This window comes from Aquarana catesbeiana, linkage group LG03, assembly GCF_042186555.1.
Source record: "Aquarana catesbeiana isolate 2022-GZ linkage group LG03, ASM4218655v1, whole genome shotgun sequence".
Classification (NCBI taxonomy): Eukaryota; Metazoa; Chordata; class Amphibia; order Anura; family Ranidae; genus Aquarana; species Aquarana catesbeiana.
Window position 1 is genome coordinate 454,144,297 of NC_133326.1, and position 19,468 is coordinate 454,163,764.

The following is a 19,468-nucleotide window of genomic DNA, read 5'->3' on the forward strand; positions in this document are numbered from 1 at the left end:
CATTTTAATTTTATTTTTTATATTTTATTTTTTATTTTTATTTATTTTTTGGTCCAATATTCTCATTATTTGTCCAATACCAGTTTTTTCTGAGTGGCAATATTTGGTTCAGTTCTAGCATATAAATAATGGTCATCATCCATTTTTGCAATATTCTATCATGGAATTTTTAGATTTTAATTTTACATTTTAATATTATTTCCCTATTTCTTATATCATATCTTATTTTAATTTATTATATGTATATTTTATATATATATATATATCATGTCATCTTGTTTACTCCGTTTTCCATACATTTATGAGCAGAGCATGTGGATACCCCATTTTTGTGATATCATGGGGCACTGGTCAATTATCAAAACCATTAGAGACAACGCTTTGCCATATAGTCCCTCTGTGAGATGTTATATCAATTGTGACCACTGGAGGGAGTTGAAAAAGTAAACGTGATTAGAGATATCAATATATATATTTTTTACTTTTTACACACTGCGTTTTTTACACATGGAATCGTGGTTTTGATAAACCAACGATATTCATATGAATTACATGTCTAATAAAAGTAGGTTTTAACAGGATTGAAGTTTATGCAGGAAGCAGGATGATGTTAAACTCATGCTGTAGCCATGGCAACCACTCTGCTGTTGTGCTATAAAGCTGAGTCCGTCAGAGCTTGTATTATCCTTGAAAAAGTCACGTGACTGTGATGTAACGCGTGGGAGAAGCCAAGGACGCTCTGTGCAGATCAGCAGTATCACACAGTGTACTGCACTGAATCTGCTCCTGTCTAAGGCGGCTGACTGCTATAGTAAAACCTGCATATGCCTTATCATTATAAGGCACACGTGAGTGGATTGAAGTTTGCCTGTGTACCTTGGTATCCTAACTATTGCACAATGATTGTTTTTTTCTCTTATCTGCCTGTTTATGATTCTCACATTGGTTGTGAATAGAAGTAAAAAGCACATTGTTACTATGAAGGTCAATGAGCACCTTGATTAAGCAAGTGTTTTTAAACAGCTTTGCTAGTGATCAAAAGCTCTATACCAATCAGGATTCTACACCTGTATAATTGAACCTTCTGAATACATCCCTATATATTTATTTTTATGTGGATTTTTTATGTGAATTTTTTTACACATTTGGTGTCACTAATTTTTTATAATTTTACACTATTTTGATTGCTGGATTTTTTAGGAATTCTTACTCACCGCTGGATTTATTTTACTATTTATATTTATTCTTATATATTCATTTTCATGCACATTGTGAAGCGCTTCAAATATCATTATTTATTCAAAAGGTATATCGACGATATTTTTAGTATGTGGGAAGGTGATCGTAACCTCTTAATCTCATTTTTTTCCAAATTAAACAGTAATACCAAAAATATTTTATTAACGTGGCAAATAGAGGAACACTCTATTCCGTTTCTCGATCTTGAAATTTCACGTATCAACAATCAATTTATTACTAAGACCTTCTTTAAAAACGTCGACCGTAATAGTTACTTACCTCTGCAAAGTTGCCATCACAGAAACTGGCTATTTAACATCCCTAAAGGCCAGATCATGCGACTGAGACGTAATTGCACTCTTGAAAAAGACTTCTATATGCAGGCCAGTCTGATTGGAGAGAGATTCATAAATAAAGGCTACAGTCAAGAGTTTATAAGAGAAAAAATCGAAGAAGTAGGACAAATGCAAAGACCAGTATTGCTCGAAGACAAAAGACCAACATGTCAACAGGATCAGGTGACCCTAGTCCTTGAGTACAACTCCCAATATAAGAAGATCGAAAGCATCGTATCATGACACTGGCATATTTTGAAATCTGCTAGAGGGCTCAGGGAGGTGCTACCAGATAAACCTAAATTTATCTACAAAAGGGCACCCACACTAAGAGATCGGTTAGTTAAAAGCGTGATTGATCCTCCAAAGAAACAATTTTCTTTCTTCACAGGCAAGGGATTTTACCCTTGTAAATGATGTTATGCCTGTACTCGTACTAAACGTCCGAACCAAAAAGTGTTTTCTTTCCAATCTAACAGCAATGGCACAAAATATGAGATCAACGAGTTTATTGGGTTTAATTCTGAGGGAGCGTTCTATGTGTTGGAGTGCAGCTGTGGCCTCCAATACAATACCAAAAGACTATTGAGAATTAGTATCAAGGAACATGTTCAAAACATTCAAAAGGGGTATGACAAACACAATGTCTCTAGGCATTTTGATAAATGTCACAATAGAGACCCTAGCTGTCTGAGATTTTGGGGTATTGTGCCCTATACCAAACCATGACGTGGGGGACACAAAGTGAGGGTTTTAAGTCAACTCGAGTCCCAATGGATCTTTTCTATGGACACTCTTGTACCCAAAGGGCTTAACATCAAGTTTGACCTGAATTGCTTGCGATTATGTACACTGGGTCACACATCCTCTCCTTTTCTAATTCTTTACTGATTTTCTTATATACTCTCCTGATTAGTTTTACTTATATATATTTTATCTTTTTGTTTTGCTATATTGTTATTACTGTCATAGATACATATTTTAATTGTAGTGTATTTACCTTATGCATTCCCTTTCAGTGAGCCTGTGATATTCGCTGAGCTCTAGTATCTTTTTGATATCTCTGCTTATTCCATATTTTTTAAACAATTTTTTATATTATCCATTACTTTTGACATTTATTGGATATCCCCTCTCCCGCTGGACTAAACATTAGTATATATATATATATATATATATATATATATATATATATATATATATATATATATATATATATTTTTTTTTTTTTATATAATTTTTGCTGATTTTTGCATTTTCGTTTTTACTGTATACTTGCCCCTTTTTATACACTATTTTAGTTTGCTATACGTTTCCCAGTTTAGTAATTTTTTTTTTCCCAGGACTACATATATTAGGTGGCTGCTATGCACTTTGCAGTCTGCGCCTCTTGGCTGCCTTTTATTAAGCATGATTATGACTACCAGTGCCTCTTTTAATATAAGAGTGAGACCTCAACAAAATGGCCGATGGACTTGTTCAGTGCTGGGTTCACCCAGTGCAGTGGCAGGCTTCGGGAAAATGGCTACCGGGCGTCCATTTTTGTAGTGGCGGGCTTCGAGAAAATGGCCGCCAAATGCCCATTACATAGAGACCATATAAAAGCATAGACTTTTCACCCCGTGTTATCCTCTGATGAAGTCACGTGATGTGACGATACGCGCCGGGATTGGAGCACGGGAACCATCACAGACTGACGATAGGATACGAGCTCGGCGCTCGTGGATGTTTTTTACTATAGCCTTCTGCTAAATGTAAGTGTACTGCCCCGTACACACTGTCGGACTTTGTTTGGACATTCCGACAACAAAATCCTAGGATTTTTTCTGACGGATGTTGGCTCAAACTTGTTTTGCCTACACACGGTCGCACAAAGTTGTCGGAATTTCCGATCGCCAACAACGCGGTGACGTACACCACGTACGACGAGACTAGAAAAGGCCGGTTCAGAACCAAGCGTGGCACCCTTTGTGCTCCTTTTGCTAATCTCGTGTTAGTAAAAGTTTGGTGAGAGACGATTCGCGCTTTTTCAGACTCGTGGCTTTCAGATCGTTTTCTGCCGTTCAGTTTGTGCTTGTGGGTTTGTATCTGCTCTTCAGTGCGTGCAGTCATTTCATATCAGAGTTTTCTGTGTGATCTTGCCTGCTCGTTGCTGTTTTTCAGGTCGCTCTTCACAGGCCTTGCTGTTCTTCAGTGCGTTCTGTTACTTCGTTCTGAGCAGCCGACCGTTTTCTAGCCATGTTTCGTATGCGTACTCCTCGTACAGTTCGTGCTGTGCGGGGGCTTGGTGTTGGGGTCCTGACCTTGACACAAGTCCAGTCCATGAACAGGGTGGGGGGGAGTTCATGGACCAAGAATTGGTTGCTTCAGCATGACCAGTTCTGTCATATGCCTTTTGCTCCGTGAGAATAATCCTGATGATTTCAGGAACTTTCTCCGGATGACGGACCCCGTGTTTCACCGTCTGTTGGCTTCGCTGACCCCCTATATCAGCAGGCAGGATACCTGCATGAGGCAAGCCATCACTCTGAAGCAGAGGTTGGTCGCTACCCTGCGGTATTTGGCCACAGGGAGAAGTCTGCAGGACATCAAGTTCTCGACAGGCATCTCCCCCCAGGCTCTTCTTTGTGGACATTTACTGCTTGTGTTTGTTTTAGCTGACCTTGACAGAAATGTGTGGAGTCCAGAAAATGTCGTGATTGTGTAACCTTATACAAAGCACTGTTGGCTGTTATTTACTAAATGCAAAGACACTTTTCACTACAAGTGCACTTGCAACTGCACTGAAACAGCACTTGTAGTGCAAAGTGGATTTCCCCTTAGGAAATAACCCCCATTTTCTCCTAAAACAACAATTACATCACCCCAAAAGTGTTGTAGTGTTGAGACAATAATCCACACATTCTTGATGAACAATCTTTTTAATACCAGCACAATCACATGTGCATTTACCAAAGTTTTTTCTGACAAACCAACATGTTTGTTGTATAACAATTTTTGTGGTGGCATTATCCAAAATCAAAATGTGCATTTTATAGAAAACAGGCCTGTGTAAAACCAACAAGAAAGACACAAATCTTGATCTTACAAAGTTCACATTTGGTAGAACTGGAAGGCAATATCAGACATGAGTATTTAGGAACTGTGTTTGATATTGCGTTCAGATGGGGGGAAATCACCCCAAGAAAAGCCAAATTTGGAAGATGCACACAAATTTCCCAATGTCAACATGTGCTATCTGCCATCACGGGGGATCAAGGGATGTGTTTTGGGGGAGAAAGCCCTTCCTTACCGCTACTTTATAATTGAGGAAGGTGTTGCACCCCCAAAACGCATCCATTGATCTCCCGTGATGGCAGATAGCACATGTTGGCACACTGTGTGCATCCTCCAAATTTGGCTTTGGGAAAAATCACAAAAACATTTCGCACATTGTAGCAGACAAAACAAGAAAGTGATTTGGAGGGGCTTTAAACTCGCCCCAAAACATCAATGATGTTTTTATATTTTGGAATAACATCATTGATGTTTTGCTTGATGTTTTCCAATTGTAAATTACACCCCATGATCTCCCCGATCAGGATCTGGGCACTTTCGGATGTGAAAGGATCTGGATCCACAACCTCACGATCACCTAAAAAGAGAGGAACCCAAAATAAATTAGTTTTAAAAAAAATGCCGCAATCCATCTCTTATCTGAGCCTGTGGTCGCAGACACTCACCTGTTGTGGTGACTACTTCCACCACGTCTTCTTCCTCCTGCTCATCTTGTGTTGGGTGGATTTCCCCTTCTTCCAGAGGGGGGGGGGCTCTGGTCTCCTCGGATGAGGGGTGTCCTCCGAGTCTTTTCTCCCCTATGTAAAACAAAAATGGTATAATTAGCACACAGATATTTGAGGTCAGAACTATAAAGATGAAACATTGCTTGGAAGTGGGGTACAATTGTCTATTTTAGCTGAGTTCCAAGATGTAGCTTTTTTAGTGCCCTTTGTCAAGCTGCAATACTTTACCTGTTTGGTAAAAGCTTCACAGATGTAGCCCCCCCTATAGTATACACTGGAGCACCTGTGTGGCCTCCTAATAAAAATGGTGTTCTTGTGTCCCACACTAGTGCTCCAGTGTCAAGATGTGAAAACAGCTGCTCAGTGTCCTCTCCTTACACACAATCTAGTTTGCATTTCATTCTAGTAACAAAGCCATCTACACAACACAATTCTTTGAAGACAAGTATAGGGCGTCAAAATGGTGGCCAAATGCATATGGCCTAAACAATGGTATTTTATCGTCCGAAATAACAATGTGTGATCCGAACGAATAATGTGCCCATGAACATGAAAGTTGCCATTTTAAACTGTACAACAGTTCCTAAAAGCACATGGAGCAGCACGAACGTAATAAACACAAAAAGAATAGGAACACAGCACACATACTTACTTTTTTGCAGCACTCTCTGGATCTTTCTGTACTGCTCATGTTCTCGTAATTTCAGGTCTGACCACCGCTTCCTGAGCTGATCTTTCGATCGTCGTACCCCGAATTTCCGGTGCAGACTCCTGACCACTTTCACCATGATCTTGGCCTTTCGGACATTGTGGTTGGGGTAAGGCCCATACTTTCCATCATAGTCGGCCTTCTTCAGGATGTCCACCATCTCCAACATCTCCCCAAATGACATATTTGAGTCCTTTAATCTCCTTCTGGATCGGGACGTTTCAGGCTCCAGCCTTTCCTCCTCCTTCTCCTCCTCGTTGCTGTACTATCCTGCTGTCTCTCCGCCATGTGCTCTTCCTCCACTGCGCCGAACAAAAAGGGGCGGGGAATAGACTAGAAAGAACGTCAGGGGCGGGCGGAGTTATACGCATGCGCAGTGTGTATAAATCTGTGTGTATAAATCTGTGTAACGCGCGCGTCTTACGTACGATCTGTGAGCGGAGGAAGGAGCATCGGAGACGCCGATCGTGCTAACGAAGGTAGGATCTAAACTTGGGCCTATACTGCTTCGAAATGGAAGCCTATATTGTAACAAGATTAGGGGAGTTTGGCCTGACATTAGGCTTTGTCTTGTGTTGTGTCTTACAGAGAAAATGGATGGGTTCAACGACCACAATTTCCTGCCCCTGTTCATAGACAAGTACAGGGAGCTGCCCTGTCTGTGGCAAGTGAGACACCCCCACTATAACCACAAACAGAAGAGGCAGGCAGCGCTGGAGAAACTGCTGGAGTTGGTGAAGCCGGTGGTCCCCACAGCAACCATTCCTTATTTGAAAGCTAAAATTGGTGGCCTGAGGAGCACTTATCTTAGGGAGCGCAAGAAGGTCACGAATTCCCAGAGGTCCGGAGCTGCAGCAGATGACGTTTATGTCCCCAGGCTGTGATACTATGAGAGACTGCGATTTCTGTCAGACCACACTGAAGTCAGGGAATCCCTCTCCACTCTTCCTTCCACGCTTCCTTCCATCCCAGTTGAGGCTTCCGATGTCCAACCTGGGCCTTCCAGCCAGGAAGAAGTGGAGGAGCCCAGCTGGAGTCAGGTATAGAATTCTTCTACAGATTTCTGGTCAATAAATAAATTATGTTTATTAGATGTTATTATTGATCACTAATTGCTGATTAAAAAAAGTGCTTTACATATCAATAGACAGTAGTGGGCACCCAAAATTGGGACAAGAATGAAAACTGCTGGGCTCAGAAGGATAGTCTGTTATATTTGTTAACATTCAATTTGCAGCAGTCAGGAGGTGAAAATTGTGTGTGATTGATGAATAAAAAACTAAAACTATGTCCCTTTTTCATACACAGGAAGACCTCAGCCAGGAGGAGGCTGTGGAATGTGGCAGCCAGGAGGAGGCGGGGATTATTAGTGTCAGCCAGGAGGAGGCGGGGATTAGTGGCAGCCAGGAGGAGGCGGGGCTAAGTGTCAGCCAAGAGAAGCCAGGGACAAGTCGCAGCCTGACTGAGTCTCAGGTCCCTCCCCTCCGCCTGCCATATAAACGAGCCAGGAAGGCCACTCCGAGTCCCGTGCAGGATTCAGCGTACAGGCTGATCCAGGAGGCTTCGGCGTCCCTCCGAGCCTTCCCCAGTCCTGAAGAGGCCTTTGCCTGCATGGCTGCCACAAAATTGCAGGGCATGCAGGAGGGTCAACGCAAGATCTCTGAGGACCTGATTTATAAAGTCCTTCGTAAGGGGCTGAGTGGGGAACTGACACACAAGACGGATGTCATTGAGAGGGACGATCCTCCTCCTCCTCCTGCTGCCACAACTCCACCACCACAGCCAAAGCCTGTAAGGAAGCGTGGAAAGAAGACCAAAGAGTGATGGCCCTGGGTTCAGTCTGGTCTGACAGAAGATGCAGTCTCTCGTATGACCACAGCCTGGGGACACAGATGTCATCTGCTGCTTTCCGGATCTCTGGGACTTCTGGACCAGACTGCCCTCCCTTAGATAAGGACTCCTCAGGCCACCAATTTTGCTTTTAAATAATTGATGTGTGCCCTGGGGGTCCAAGGCTTCGCCCACTTCTGCAGTTTCTCCAGCGTTGCCTCCCTCTTTGTTTATAGTTGTGAGCCCTTAATAAAATTTTTTTAGGGAAATTCTACTCTCCTATGTGTGTTTTCATCCAAAAAGGACAGTTTGTTGGTGAGGATTCAGGTACATTTCTAAAGTACAATGTGAAATTAACAAGGGACAACAACACCAAACAATCTCCTACAGATTAAATAGAACAACATATTAGTGGTGTTGTGGGAACTTGTCACCAAAAACACACACAAACATTTTCGGGAGTACAAATCAAAATCACCAAAAAAAATTAAAATAAAAAAGAGAAATACAAAAAAAGAATCTACATTAAAGTCCAAAAATAAAAAAAAATTTTGTTGTCAGATGTGAGAAATCTAAATATATTGAGGGAATCCCGATAAATAGTAACGAAATAAGTTTGTGAGAAGTGTGTGTGAATATGAGCATCAAAACTACTTAATTCTTGTCACATTATAAAGAAGAAGAGAGTGCGCTGTATTAAACCATTTTGAACATTGCAGCGTGACGAAAGTGCTGTATCCATTCCGAACGCTACGTTTACCAGAACGAGCTGTCCCGTGTCGGAATTTCTTCTGAGCATGTGTGGCACTTTGTGCGTCGGAACAGGCCACACACGGTCGGAATTGACGCGATCGGATTTTGTTGTCGGAAAATTTTATCTCCTGCTGTCCAACTTTGTGTGTAGGAAAATCCGATGGAAAATGTCCAATGGAGCCCACACACGGTCGGATTTTCCGACAACACGCTCCGATCGGACAATGTCCATCGGAAAATCCGACCGTGTGTACGGGGCATACCATGTTGTTTTTAACTTAATACACTGATTTATATACGGGATCACGCTATGTGCACTCTCTTCCAACACTCCACATATATTCATCCCATTGTGACAAGCATTGAGGAAACGGGGACGGTTTGAAGACACCCTTTTGAGGTATACGAACTCGGCGTTCGTTGGATTGACGCCCACACTCATTTTACAAAAAGTGAGTGCATCCCCCTTCTGTGTCCTGTCCCCTTTTTCCACTCTGGCCACCACGGAGTTCTACTATATACTGTCTGCTTATGTTTTTTATATACCATCCTGCACACCCACCACCCGAATCGCCTGAACTACTGGATGGGACCCTTGCCTGCTGGTGATTTGTTATTGGATTACAAGCTGTTGTCTTGCAGCAGTAAGGTGAGCTGCTTGCGAGCACAGAGGTGTCCCCACTGAAGTCTTTTTTTCCCTTCCCTGTGGCTTGTGGACTGATTCCCGATCCCGGCCGTGATTGGGAAAAGCCGAACAAGACAGGACCCGCCTCTCCTCCTTGACGCATTGCGTGACCGTCATGTCACTTTTTCAAAGGGTATCATACATATCATATTGTGGAGCTGTCCGTCCATCTGGACTGTATTCACTGGGCTGTCACTAATAAGAATTTGCTGAGTTATCACATATGTGCTAGTATGATACTAGCCATTTTGCACTGAGGTTTTTTTTTGTTTGAGTATTTACAATATTTTTTATGTGCTAGTATGATACTAGCCCTCATGCACATGGACTTTTTCTGATTTATTTTATTTGGTTCAATTTTTTTTGTACCCACACTGTATTTGTCACTCATTTTATAGCTTTTTATACGTTTTAGGCAATTTTGTTTCTTCAGTTTATTCGAATTTAGTGCCCATGAGATTGCACTTTATTACATTTCATTATACTTTTATATTTTGTATAATTTTTTTTATTTTGCCTTTTTTGGAACTGATGACTCATTGTTTGAGCACTTTGTACTACAAGGTGGTGGGACTGTTCACCATTTATTTATTTACTTGGAGTCACTAAGTATTTGCTGAGTTACCACATATGTGCTAGTATGATACTAGCCCTTCTGCACTGAGATTTTTTCTTTTAATAAGTATTTGCTGAGTTACCACATATGTGCTAGTATGATACTAGCCCCTTAGCACTGAGAATTTCTTTTCTGTTGTTTCAGTATTTACAATATTTTTTATGTGCTAGTATGATACTAGCCCTCATGTTCATTATACCTTTTGTTTATTTTTTTCATTTTTCATTCACCTCTCTATACATTTGAGTTAGCCCCTTCCTCTTCCCCCCTTCCCCTTCCTCTTCCCCCCTTCCCCTTTTTATCACAGCGCAATCACCACTCACTTTATTCATACCACTTTTGCCTGTTTGGATCAGACATTTAGGTGTTGTAGCAGTGCCCCTTAGCATAGGTATTTCTGACAGCGCAGGAGTTTCTTCATTATTTATCCATGCTACACAGAGGAGGTTTTTTTTTACCTTCATGTATATGCATGAAGGTAAAAAACCTTGAGCCTTTAGAACCACTTTAAATAGTGTTGAATGATGGAAAAGTAATTTAGGAAAATTGGTTAACTGCTAATTTTTTGATTCTTTTGAAAATATGTATGCAGATTTTTCCACTCTGTGGAAGATCATACAGTTAATCTATTCTAATTTCCTAGATTCCTGACTTGCGTGATTCTCTGCAGATAAAAGAAAACTGAATACAAATATTCAGGAGAATCAAAAACTGCTATATGCCTTTGCTCCTGATTTGATCACTACTACTATTAAGCACTTGTGGATATGTATACATGAATGTGATAAATAAGGTGCAGTAAACAGTCTTAGCATTGTAGAATATAATATATATATATATATATATATATATATATATATATATATATATATATATATATAAATATATATATATACTGTATATATATTTATGCTATATTGTCAAAAGTATTGGGATGCCTGCCTTTATACGCACATGAACTTTAATGGCATCCCAGTCTGATGCGTCATACACATGATCGGATTTTCCGACAACAAAACCGTGGATTTTTTTCCGAAGGATGTTGGCTGAAACTTGTCTTGCATACACACGGTTACACAAATGTGTTTGGAAATTCCAAACTTCAAGAACAGGGTGACGTACAACACGTATAACAGGACTATAAAAAGGAAGTTCAATAGCCAGTGCGCCACCCTTTGGGCTCCTTCTGCTAATCTCGTGTTTATCTCATGTTAGTAGAAGTTTGGTGAGAGACAATTCGCGCTTTTCAGCCTCGTGCTTTTACAATTCGTTTCTGCTTTTCAGTTTGTGCTTGTGGGTTTATATCTGTTCTCCAGTGCGTGTTGTCAGTTCGTTACTGTTTTTCAGTGCATTCTTTTTAATAGTCCGCTTGTTTTTCAGTGCGTTCTTGTCCATTCGTTTCTGATTTTCAGATCGTTCTTGTCAGGTTCTTTCTGATTTTCAGTGCATTCTTTTAGTTCGTTCTGACCAGCTGATCGTTTTCAAGCCATGTTGCGGGTCTGTTCTCGTCGTAGACTTCTTTTCTCCCCTATGTGAATAAAAAAAAGTATTCTTAGCACATAGATATTTGAGGCAAGAAATAGTAACATGAAACATTGCTTGGAAGTGTTGTACAATTGTCTGTTTTGGCAGAGTTCCAAACTGAAAACATTTTTTTTCCCTTTCTAAAGCTGGAATACTTACCTTTTTGTTAAAGTTTAACATATGGAGAGACCCCTAGTATCCACTGGAGCACCTGCGTGGGACACCTTAAAAAGTGTGTTCTCGTGTCCCACACTAGTGCTCCTGCGTCCAGATGTGTAAACAGCTGCTGAGTGTCCTCTCTTTACACTGAATCAAGTTTGCATTTCATTCTAAAACTTATTTTAATACAAATAGGCATGAACAAATGTAGTTACCCTGCATGTGCCAAAAACATTGTATTAGTGGGCAAATGAACGATGTTTACTACGAATGATTACTGTGCCCACAAACCTGAAACGTGCCATTTTAAACTGTACAACAGTAAAGAAAAGCACATGAAGCAGCACTAAAGTACTAATAATAATAGGAACCCACAACAAATATTTACTTTTTGCAGTACTTTCTTGATCCTTCTGTACTGATCTTGCTCCCTCAATTTCAGGTCTGACCAGCGTTTCCTCAATTGTTCCTTGGATTGTCGAACCCCAAAATACCTGTGTAGAATTCTCACAACTTTAGCCATGATCTTGGCCTTTCTCACATTTGGGTTGCTGTATGGTCCATGCTTCCCATCATAGTTGGCACTTTTCAAGATGTCCACCATCTCCACCATCTCTACAATGGGCATATTTGAGGCCTTATATCTCCTCCTGGATCGGGAACTGCCTTGCTCTGGGCTTTCTTCGTCCTCCTCGTTGCTGCTCTCTGCATAAACCTGCACTGTCTCTGCCATGTGCTCTCCCCACTGCGCCGAAATAGAAGTGGCGGGGAATAAACTAGAAAGAAGGTCAGGGGTGGAGTTCCATGCATGTGCAGTGTATATGAAGCATAACACGCGTGTGTCGTACGTACGATCTGTGAGCGGAGGACGGAGTAGCCTAAGCACCAATCGTGCAAACGAAGGTACAATTTTAACTTGGGGCATCAGTGGTTAGTGGCCTATACTGCTTCTAGATTGACGCCTATATTGGGACAAGATTAGGAGAGTTTAGCCTGGCATTAGGGTTTGTCTTGTGTTGTGTCTTGCAGAGAAAATGGATAAATTTACTGACCCAGACTTCCTGCCAAACTTCATAGATATATATACATATGCCAGCGCTCAGGACATGGAAATAAAAAGTTAATAGGAATAATGGTGATGATAACATATATTGGGATAAAATGAACGTGGATGCAAATTTAAAAATCGTCCATGACAAGGCAGTCTTTGCGAATTTAATGTCTATAGCATCTCTGTAGTATAATCAACACTGAGGGCACAGCTTTTCATGTGAGCGAAGTCAGCTCTGATAAATGAGACAGGAGAAAGAACAAACGGAAAAGCACCTCTGAGTGCAAGTAGTTAATAAGTACAAAAACCTGTAATCTGCACTTACATGGAGGTATAGGGAAAATCAACAACGCGTTTCAGAGCTTGCGCAAGACTCACAGTGAGCATGCACGCTCCTTTGTCAAGTGTATAGTGCTATATACTCTCGCTATACACTTGACAAAGGAGCGCACATGCTCACTGTGAGTCTTACGCATGCTCTGAAACGTGTTGTAGTTCTCCCTATACTCCGGTGACGTCCCACACCAGTGTACGCCCCTTCAGAGCAGAACACTTCCATCTAGTTCCAGCTAGTGAAACAACCAGCCGGCTTCCTTGCAGGAGATCGCAGCCATCTCAGCTGGAGACTCCGACCGTATAGGCCACTCAGCGATATTGTAGACTGAGCCAGCAGCCTTCTCTTCTCTGTTCTTCGCTTGTTACCCCTTACCTCCATGTAAGTGCAGATTACATGTTTTTGTGCTTATTAAATACTTGCACTCAGAGGCGCTTTTCCGTTTGTTCAAACTTCATAGTTATGTACAAGGAGCTGCCATGTCTCTGACAAGTCAAACACCGTGAATACTCCAACAAGCTAAAGAGGAAGGCAGTTTTGGAGAAACTGTTGGAATTGGTGAAGCCGGTGACTCCCATGGCAGACATCACCTATTTGAAGGCCAAAATTGGTGGCCTGAGGAGCACATATAATAGGGAGTGCAAAAAGGTCCAAGATTCAATGAGATCTGGAGCAGCAGCAGATGACGTTTATGTCCCCAGCCTGTGGTGCTATGACAGACTGCAGTTTTTTCAGATCAGAGTGAACCCAGGCCATCGCTCTCCACCCTTCCTTCCACACTTCCTTCCACACCTTCTTCCACATCAGATGAGGCTGCAGAAGTCCAAACTGGGCCTTCCACCCAGGAAGAAGATGTGGAGGAGCCCAGCTTGAGCCAGGTATAGCATTGTTCAACATATTTCTTGTCAAAAATTGAATGATGTTAACTAGGTGTTATTATTGATCACTAATTTCTAAATTTTAACAAAGTGGTTTACATATCAATAGACAATAGTAGCCAAAAATGATTGGGACAAGAATGAAAAATGCGGGGGTCAGAAGGTCTTTTCAATTTGTTAACATTCAATTAGCAAAAGTCATGAGCTCAAAATTGTGTGTGATTGATGACCAAAAAAATAAAACTATGTCCCATTTTCATACACAGGAAAGTCTCAGCCAGGAGGAGGCTGTGGAAAGTGGCAACCAGGAGGTGGCTGGGGAAAGTGGCAGCCAGAAGGTGACTGTGCCCAGCAGCCTGACCGAATCCCAGGTTCCTTCCCTCTGCCTTCCAACAAAAAGAACCAGGAAGGTGAAGAACCTGGAGGAGTCAGCGACTGTTTTGATTCGGCAGGCTACTACGGTCCTTACAACAACCCCTGGTGGCCCCGAGTCGTATGGCTGTCTGACAGCCAGTAAACTGGAACAAATGGAGGAGGGCCAACTTTTCATCTGTGAGGAGGCAATACTTCAGGCCCTAAACAAGGGGATGAGGAGCCAACCCACAACTAAAAGCCACGTCTGTGATTTGGACCATATTACTCCTCCACCACCTCCAGCAACACCACCACCACCTCCAGCAACACCTCCAACATCACAGCCACCCAACCCATGACAGCAGCCTGGAAGGAAGCGTGGAAGGAGGTGTTGAGAGTGATGGCCTGGATTTGGTGTGGTCTGGCAAACGACGCAGGCTGTGGTAAGACCACAGCCTTGGGACATTTATGTCATCTGCTGCTGCTCCCGATCTCTTGGAGTCCTGGACCATATTATGCTCCCTATTAAATGGACTCCTCAGGTTACCAATTTGGCCTGTCAAATAATTGATGTCTGCCCTGGGGTACAAAGGCTTCAACAATTCCAACTGTTTCTCCAGCATTGCCTTCCTCTTTATTTTGTTAGGACCCCTAATAAATTTAATTTTTTTGTTTTGACAAATACTTGGCTATGTGTTTTACTTCAAACAGGACAGTTTGTTTGTGAGTAGGCAGGTATATTTCAAAAATACAATGTCAAATTAACAAGGGACACCAACACCAACCAACCTATTTGAGGTAAAAAAATACAAGATAATAATGGTGTTATGGTAACTTGACATACAAAACGATAAATTGTTTTTAAAAAAAAGGAGATCACTATAAAAAATTAAAAAAGAGATTATTCTGGAGATCTTGATAAAAAAAACAACAAAAACTAAGATTATTCATGAGATCACGAGAAATACTAAAAAATCAGTTTGACAGAACTCTGTGTGAATATCAGCAGCAAAGCAACTTCATTATTCTAGCATTATAAAGAAGAAGAGAATGCGCTGCATTGAAAGATTTAAAAATGTGCTGCGTGATGAATGTGCTATCTCCATTACGAATGCTAGTTTTACAAGACCAATCACTTCCGTCTCGTACTTGATTCTGAGCATGCGTGGACTTTTGAGAACCTGCTATCAAACATTTGTGTGCGGAAATTATGACAGCAAATGTTCGATGGAGCATACACACGGTCGGACTTTCCGACAACAAGCTCACATTTCCCGTCAGAAATTCTGATTGTGTGTACGCGGCATTAGTCCGTAGGGTTCAATATTGAGTTGGCCCATAAGGTGTGTCTATGGGAATGTTTGACCATTCTTCCAGAAGTGCATTTGTGAGGTCAGGCACTGATGTTGGACAAGGCCTGGCTTGCAGTCTCCACTCTAATTCATCCTAAAGGAGTTCTATTGGGTTGAGGTCAGGACTCTGTTCAGGATAATCAAGTTCCTCCACCCCAAACTTGCTCATCAATGTCTTTATGGACCTTGCTTTGTGCACTGGTGTGCAGCCATGTTGGAACAGGAAGGGGCCATCCCCAACCTTTTCCCACAAAGTTGGGAGTATGAAATTGTCCAAAATGTCTTGGTATGCTGACACCTTAAGAATTCCCCTCACTGGAACTAAGGGGCCAAGCCCAACTCCTGAAAAACAATCCCACATCATAATTCCCCCTCCACCAAATGATTTGGACCAGTGAACAAAGCAAGGTCCATAAAGACATGGATTATAGAGTTTGGGGTGGAAGAACTTGACTGGCCTGCACAGAGTCCTGACCTCAACCTGATAAAACACCTTTGGGATGATTTAAAGTGGAGACTGTGAGCCTGGCCTTCTCGTCCAACATCAGTGCCTGACCTCACAAATGCGCTTTTGGAAAAATGGTCAAAAATTCCCATAGACACACTCCTAAACCTTGTGGACAGCCTTCCCAGAAGAGTTGAACCTATTGAAACATACAGACTAAGACTGGGATGAAATTAAAGTTCAAGTGCATGTAAAGGCAGGTGTACCAATACTTTTGACTATATGTAAATATATATTATTTTTTTTTTTTTTTTTTCGTATTGATGTTGCAATATATATATATACATATATATATATATATATATATATATATATATATATATATATATATATATATATATAATTTTAATTTTTATTTTCTCTTTCATTTCCACATTTTCTTTTCCTTTTCTTTTTTTCTATCATTTTTTTCTATCATCTTATTCTCATATTGTTCCGGTGTTTTGAACTCAATTCCTTATCTCACCTCTATTGCACTCAGTATGTTGTTTTGATTATAGTGGTTGCTTAGTAACTGACTTCACAGCTCCCATATAAAGGACACTTGTTGCATTAACCTCAGATCTGAAGAAAATGCGGAAGCATTGAAACGCGTCATCTGACACGTCCATACGTCACTTCCGCTTCTGTTGGTTCCTTGATCAGCACTTTGCGCTCCACGCCTGTCCTCTTCCGGTTCCTGTCTACTGCGACGGCTCTGGCTCCTAATGTCCGCTTTGATGCCGGCCCTCCTTGCGGACACCTCCATCGTTTTTTGCAGCCCAGCACATAGCAGTGACCCCTTGGACCACCTGCACATTACTACGCTGACAGTGCCTCCTTGTGAACCTTCACCATTCACTTTCCCAACATCTGAGGAGGACGTCCCTGGACCCACCATTTGTCCTTGCCTGTATTAATCACTATTTTGTGAGTAGCCATTTGGCTTTTGTTTTTATACAACCCCATTAAAGTTTTATGATACTGCACTCAGATTGGCGCTTCTTGCTTTTTCCAACTCACAGATACAGTGAGTTATCATGCATTGTGTGCTATCACATGCATTATAGTGACCTGGCAATTAGTCTATCAGAAAGAAAAAGCTGAACAAATAGCATTTTCAAAAGAAGGTCAACAATAACAGCCCTCTTATAATTCCAAATACAGGTTCCATTTAAGTGGCAATCTGAAGCTTGGAAAGAGGGGGTAAGGCAGGCAGACACTGTATTTGGCCCTTTTAGTTTATGCATCATTTAGAGTACACTTTTAAGTAATTGGCTATGCCTGTGCCTCAATATCATTTGCCTGTTACCATGGTAAGTTTGTCAGTAGAAGCTTTGGAAAAGGTGTAGTAGTAGCTTATATTATTCAGCATCTCAGAATGTCACAGTGCCGCAGGGTTTCCCACATGCTAGCATATTTAAAGCCTAACTGAACCCTCTTGATTTATGACTGTAATATTTGTAGCAGTTTCAGACTGCTGCTCTCATTCACAATACAGTGGCCCAGCTATCCAGCGTTGTGCAGTGCTCTGGATATTCAGCACCCCCCTACCCCATCCTGAACACTGCTCCAATGTACAGCACTGCTTAGGGAATGAGGACACTGTACATTAGAGCAGTGTTTAGTGAGGAGGGAATATGTGGGGCCAACTTGCTACTTGTGTATATAAGTTGTGATCCAGATTTTTTACATGCTTCTAGCACAGGGTATTTTTAATTTTTGTTCCTGGTGGTGGGATTTCCCATCACTTCCTAACCTGACAGGAGGGTAAATGCCCCCAATGGAGACTGCATTACCCAGAACACAACAAATGTTTTGGTTGAATGTTCTTTTTTATATAGAGGGGTCAAATTGCTTTCTTGAATCCATTTGATAACTAAATAGACAGTACTACCATATTTATTATTAGAATTATTTGGTTTTCCAGTCTGATTAAGACAAATTATAAGCTGTATGTAATTTACAGAACAGTACATACATTAGCAATTATATTTGTATACAGGTGAAACTCGAAAAATTAGAATATCGTGCATTTATTTCACTAATGCAATTGAAAAGGTGAAACTAATATATGAGATAGACTCATTACATGCAAAGCAAGATAGTTCAAGCCGTGATTTGTCATAATTGTGATGATTATGGCTTACAGCTCAAGAAAACCCCAAACCCACAAGCTCAGAAAATTAGAATATTACATGCAATCAATAAAACAAGGATTGTACATAGAACAATATCGGACCTCTGAAAAGTATAAGCATGCATATGTACTCAGTACTGGGGATGAGCCGAACACCCCCCGGTTCGGTTCGCACCAGAATCTGCGAACGGACCGAAAATTTGCACAAACGTTAGAACCCCATTGAAGTCTATGGGACTCGAACGTTCGAAATCAAAAGTGCTAATTTTAAAGGCTAATTTGCATGGTATTGTCCTAAAAAGGGTTTGATGACCCGTTTCCTGCCCCAGGGGACATGTATCAATGAAAAAATTATGCTTAAAGTGAAAAAAAGTGAAATATTCCTTTAAATATCGTATCTGGGGGGTGTCTATAGTATGCCTTTAAAGTGGTGCATGTTTCCCGTGCTTAGAACAGTCCCTGAACAAAATGGCATTTTTAAAGAAATAAAAGTAATTTAAAACTGCTTGCGGCTTTAATGTAACGTCGGGTCCCGACAATATGGATGAAAATCAGTGAGACAAATGGCATGGGTACCTCCCCCCCAAGTCCATTACCAGGCCCTTTGGGTCTTGTATGGATATTAAGGGGAACCCCGCACTCAAATTAAAAAAAGGAAAGGCGTAGGGCCCCCAGGCCCTATATACTCTGAACAGCAGTATACAGGCAGTGCAAACAAGACAGAGACTGTAGGTTTGTTGTGAAGTAGAATCTGTTTGTAATTTTGAACTGGTACATTTTTAAAGTGTAGCTCCAGCCAAAAAAATCTATTTTTAAGCTTTTTGGAAAACATAGGGAAGGGTTATCACCCTTGTGACATTTGTTTTCTGTCTGTGCTCCTCTTCAGAAGATTTCACCTCACTTTCTGTCACAATGACAAATGTTTTTGGAAAATTTGGGGTTTTTAGTGAAACAAGGATTGGTGATAAAGCATCAGTGGAAAGGAGAAACATTTTCCCATATTAACTCTTACAGGAGAGAATGTCCCTTCCTAGGGGTAGATTTAATCTCACTTCCTGTTGTCTCCTTCCGTTTGCAAGTAGGAGTTGTTTGTAAGTTGGATGTTTGAAAGTAGGGTCCTGCCCTATATACTCTGCAGACATTTGGGCCTTAGGTGTTGGTGTTGCCACAACACTGTAAGCCCTCACAGGGCCCTGCTGTGAAATATTAGATCAAGAATTGTAATTACATGCCCCTGTTGAAC